This window comes from Dermacentor silvarum, chromosome 6 (genome assembly GCF_013339745.2).
Source record: "Dermacentor silvarum isolate Dsil-2018 chromosome 6, BIME_Dsil_1.4, whole genome shotgun sequence".
NCBI lineage: Eukaryota > Metazoa > Arthropoda > Arachnida > Ixodida > Ixodidae > Dermacentor > Dermacentor silvarum.
In genome coordinates, this window is record NC_051159.1 from 115,702,385 (window position 1) to 115,708,384 (window position 6,000).

The 6,000-nt window shown below is 41.4% G+C and overlaps 1 protein-coding gene across 1 annotated transcript in view; it reads right to left on the reverse strand.

Annotated features, from left to right (window-relative positions):
* Positions 1-6,000, reverse strand: part of LOC119456844 (uncharacterized) — a 35,212-nt gene that overhangs the window by 12,370 nt on the left and 16,842 nt on the right. The window lies entirely within an intron of this gene.

Genomic DNA, 6,000 nt, shown 5'->3' on the forward strand with positions numbered 1-6,000 from the left:
AGGGCGATTCGTTAGTCTTAGTTCGGCGCTAAATACGAGCACGGCCTTCTGCGCATACTATCAATTTGGGAGCTGAGTGATTCCACGAGAGATCAACGCGGGTCAAAAATTCATATTTTAGATTTCATTCAATATTTTATATTTTGTGCGCATATCACTCGGTAGTACGAAAGTGAACTTGCCTTCTTTGACAAATGGATACTTTAGGAGAAAAAAATATCGAAATTCTTCAAGTTGCAGGCGCCATTTTCGCGCACCGGGCATTCTCACAAATTCACAGCAATGTGAAATACAATATATTACGGCTACAAAGAATGCATTTTCTTGTGTAAAACGTATACGTAAAGAAGAGTCAGCAAGCGTTGTTTGAGGCTTCTGTGCAAAACGGAAGTGTTTTAGAAAAAATTCTTAATTTGCTACACTTTTCGAAATTTGCTATATTTATGAATTTTTAACTACTAAACTAATGCACGTAGCCTTTTGAAATTTGGTGGGCTATGAGACCTTAACCTGTTTAACAATTGTGCCGAATATTGTTGCTGTAGCACAAATGTCCATTTTTACAGTTTGCCTCAAATGTGAAGTTTTCACGAAAATGAGCACTATTTAAAAATAAAAATAAAAAAACCCCATCGTTAATTTTTCTCAAGATTTCGTAAACAGCTGTCCACAGACAATGCAAAAAGGACATTAAAACATCTTGCATTATTTTGTTTTTAATGATAATATATGTGGTAGAAATGAGAGCTTCGCCGGGATGCAGCAAGGTGCTAAGAAATAGGAACATCGGGGTAAAAAGAACGTCCATTAGCCTCTGACTTGCCTAAACTTGGCCATGATTGCGACAAAAGAGCAGTTTTGGTAAACTAGTGTTATGATTGCAACCACGCAGTTCTCGAATGCCTAACTTTCTGACCTAAACCCAGTGAACCATTAATGTACCATAGATGTCCATAGAACATCATGTTTGAGACATTGCACACATCCTATAGATATCTATATTTATCCAAACAACATTACAAATACGTACCATGGATAATCTAAGTCCCATCCAGATCACGTTGCTCTAACGTTGAAAGGATGTCGCAGCTGGACATAAGTAACCTCTAATAGATGTTCTTTTTGGGCATGCAGGAGGTCCATAGAACATCTAGTGGATATTTCCTGCTGACGCTATACTGAGCTGCATACCTGCGAGTGCCACAGCAGATGTACTATTGAATACAAATGAAATGGGAACAGCAGAGTGTGTGGCCAAAACGTAACTAAAAGCACAGTCTGCGGCGTCGGCCAGCGATCATTTTACACGCATGTGGTTACATGTACAACCACATGTACCACATGTACATGCATGTGGTTTCGATGCGGAGTGCGGGGCTGCTTGTCCTAGTGCGTATTACGTCACCTGTATTTTGTTTGAAGCTTGTATTCTCACCCCACTATTGCAGTGCCATTCCTATCTGTGATTACTTTTAAGGTGGCTAGCACTGTTGTTGCGCATCCAATGCAATACATTTTTCGTGCTATTCAAATTACGATTAGACACTGTCAGCTTTGATGGTGGTAACAAAAGCAAAGCAATGCACGTTAGCAAGCTGGGTAGCATGCCAGCTATATCACACTACAGATGTAGCGATGGTGCTAGTCACCATAACACTGTACTGCCAGGTGGGTATGGCACTGTCGAGGAGAGATGAGAAAACAACTTTCGGACAAAATACGGGTGACGTTTATCGCAGTAGGGCGAGCAGCGCTGCACTCTTCCTCGAGAACTACATCCCCACGCACGTGCACAACGACTGGCCGACGACATGCACAGTATATCTTTAGTTATGCTTCGGCCACACACTCCGCTGTTCGCATTTAATTTGTCCTCGATGGTACATCTGCTGAGGCACACTAATGGCACAGTTACCCCCATTGTCGGCATGTAGCTGGTGACTTTGCTTGAAATGTTTTGTTAACGTGTAAACGTGTGAATGTGAAAATATAAATTGCAACACTTATTAAGGTGAAATCCTTAGATGGCTCAATGGTCGAAAAATCCGATGTCCAGCGTTGCAGCACCAAAATTTAATGGCACCAAAATTGGGGATTGAACCTTCGACCTTTGGTGTTAATTAGGTCGAAGCAAATTAAGGCACAGTTCATTAAGATAGAGTTAATTGAGGCACTCTAACCCACGGCCTTTGTTGGGAGTCAAAACCACTTGGAGAGATGGGCGAATCGGCCACATCTCCAAATTATCTCCAAGTTGGATTCCAATTGACATGGTGAAGGTAGAGTCGAACCCACTACCTTGGGTGTTCATTAGAGCGAAGTTACTTAAGGCAAGTTAATTAGGGCAGAGTTAATTAAGGCACTCGAACACTCGACCTTTGGTGGAAGTCAAACCCACGACTTTTGGTGTTAATTAAGGCAAAGTTAATTAATATACAATTAAGGCACTCAAACCCTCGACCTTTGGTGGGAGCAGAGCCCGCAACCATTGGTGTTAATTATGACGAAGTTAATTAAGGCACTCGAGCCCACAACTTTGGTAGAAGAAAACAATAGAAGTAACAACGCATGCGAATGAGAATGACAAATAATTTAATTAATGCTTCGTGAGTGCGCAGGCTTCTGCCTTCGTCCTCTTCAGTGTTCGCTAAAGTGACTGTCAACTTTTATATATAGTTCTAGCGCTCGTCAAAATGCGAAAACTGTGCTAACAAAACCGTAAATCCGCATTCTGATCATTATGCATCATTACAAATCCTGCAATGGATAAATGAAAAATAGTGAGTTCAGTAAGCACTAGGTTTACCTAGTGCTTACTGAACTCACTGCTTACTGAACACCAGTGAAACTCACAATGTCATACCAATGTTACTTTTTTATTTATACAACTGATAAAGCTTTATTACAAAAATGATCGGCCCCCAGCCACGCACATGTTTGAAATTGTTCATTACATGTTCTCGCTGTATACAAACAGCTTAAACGCGGATCAAAAAAAAAAAAAAAAAAAAAAAACGTAATCAAAAACAGATTCTTGAAAATTAAACTTCATTAAAACACAACGAGTAGGCACAAAATGACTAGTAGGCACAGTGCCACGATTATAATTAAATAGAATGAAACTGATTAGTAAGAGGTAGTATAACATACTAATTAATGACCAAAAGCGCATGGCCTGCTTGCCAGCACTTGCTTCTGCGGCCACCGGATTCAAGATAGAAAGCCAGTACTTTCTAGCTGCATTGAAAAATATATGGTGAAATAAATTCCACGCAAGCAGAATCCAGAGATGGAATGTTCATCTTGATAGGCAACTTAGTCAAGCAGCTTCTCAGATCACAAAAGTGCCAATAACATAATGCTGTCAGAGACTTAGAGATAGGCATTGCAAATGAGAAATATCCCTGACACTTGAAGAGGAACGCAGGAAACCAAGCGATACAAACATGTGCGAAAATTAACCATCAAAACATTGCCTCCCGAGTATTCCCGTAAGCGCTCCGCAAGGCGAACAAACGTACCACAAATAGCAGTCAGAAGCACAGCTCGAAATTTCAGCACGCAACTGTACAGTTCTGCCTAGTATACACGTACTTGGGCCATGGTCAACCGCACAAAAATCGAAAAGACACCAATAAAGCACACGCTGCTCACGCCCGGAACATTGCTGCGCACTTGCATCGAGGCGCGTGTTGCGGAATTGATATCAGTGGCGATGCGAAGTCAGAGCTATTGCGAGTTCAAGCTGGTTCAAGCTTCTTTTTTTCTTTATAAATTGTCGTATTTCATCAGCAAGTTAAAGGTTACGTATTTTCAACAGTGTACTAATAGATATAACTGAAAAATAAAGCATCTTTGTATGAGAAAGAAAATGACGTAACCGAGACCGAAAGCATAGCAAAAAAATGGCGAAAGTATTGGCTTTTGCGCGCGGTGTCCGGCAGCAACGTTACTAGACCTCCAACAGTGCGAGCAAAGGTCGTGCTAAATTTCAAAATAATTAATTAAATGATTTTGCTCTCCTAGCTTCCCATTGTTATGCATTAGAGACAATTTGCTTCTATTTCTGTGGCATAGTGCGTGCATCTACTCATAACGCACTATGTACGATCAATGCACGAGAGCTTTGAATGTGCAAGAGATGTCCAAATCATAAGGACATTCGACGTCCTCTGGATGACCTTTGACTGCCACGTACCAGTCGAACGTACGATAGATGTAAACTGGACGTCGTTAAATATCTTGGATATTTGGTCTTTTGTGGTACATCCAATGGATATTTGTGGTTCACTGGGAATTGTGCTACTGGGTCATCATTCGCGCCCATGTTTTATTAGTGCTTTCAGATGATGCTCTTCTAAAAATCGTCTCTCTTGAACGAGTTCGTAGAGTGTAGTAGAATGGGAATGGTTCCGTGGGAGGCAGTGGCAAACAGGTGGTGAAGTGAAATACGTTGAAAGTTGCTGGCGGTGTGGCCACCGCCTTAAGAGGAAGCTTTGGCTTGGGTGCTCCTATCTAAATACATGTAAAACGAGAATTCGTTTTTCTCGACAACCACTGCACCACATTTGATGACGTTTGTTGCAGTTAAAAGAAAAGTGAAACTCTAGTGGCTGTTGGTTGCGATTTTTTATTTAAGTCGTCAACTGTTCAATAAAGTTGACAAAATAGCAGAACTTCAGAAAACGAAGCTATCAAATTTACAACTCTAACTCAGCTACGAATCATGATATCACAATCTTGTAAACTGCACCGAATAGTAAATATAAAGTGTACAAAATTGCTACATTCTACATGGCTTTACAAATAGGCAACTATTTTGTGTGTAGAACTTGTGCAAAATCCTTGTAAACAATGTAACAAATTCACGTACGAATAAATTTGCATATCAAATTTGTCTGCTTTGAATGCTCTAACAGATGCCGTTCACAGGCCTGCGATATCTTTTATATAGGTGCAGAGCTACGAATTTGTAAACTTCGTGCTTCTATTTTTTTCAAACGTACCAATACTTGAAAATTCCAGTTAAATAATGCAGGCCAGAAATCGACATTTCGCGTCCTAGATTTTACCTTTCTCTCTCATGTGCAACAAATTTTAGTAAAATCGGCCCAATGGTTATCTCAGAAAATCGTTTCTGCGTTTTACATGTGTTTGAATAGGCGGCATCGGAGTTGGGCCCGAGCTAAAGCTTCCTCTTAAGAGCAAGCTTTATTAGATTCGCTTCATTAGATCTGCGTGATCTGGCCCTCTGGATCAGTTGGTCTTATTGAAAATGCGGAAAGAGCCGCCATTACTGCAGCGCTTCGTAAACTGAGGACGCGTTCTCAGAACGCTATCATCCTTTCGGATTTGCCAGCGGTGCTCCAACAATTATCCCGTGCATTGTATGGCAGCAAGTTCGGCCGACAGTCATCGGTGTTAGCTGAGAAGCTCAGCAATACGCATGTCATTCTCAAGTTTCAGTGGATACCGCCACATGTTGGATTTGCAGGCAATGATGCAGCAGATTAAATTAAGATTGCCAATGAATCACCCCTTATATAAAGACTGCTCAGCACCTTGAATGTAACCTCACCATCCAGGAGTGGTTTAAGGAATGCGTCATGCAGAAGCTATACGCTGTTTCATAGAGTAAGAACTAGTTCCGCGAACAACCGAACACCCCCTCCCCCTCCCTGTTAACGCGGAACAGTTCATCTGGGCCTGCCAATACTTCAAAAAAAAAAAAAAAAACAGTAACGCTCTACTTGAGGCTTCGCACAGAAGACAATTTCCTTAAGCGTGTGCGGAACAGGTAATGTTTCCCAAAACACACGTTTCTGAGAGAGGAAGTGTCGCACCTCTTTCCACCTGTTCAACCCCCTTTTTAAAGAGGCGGTAGAAGATAGCAACCGCTGGCGCTATCTGCCAGCTAAATCAGCCCTAACCAACACCATCGCCGTTTTGCACAGAAGCCTCAAACAACGCTTGCTGAGTCTTCTTTATGCATACGTTTTA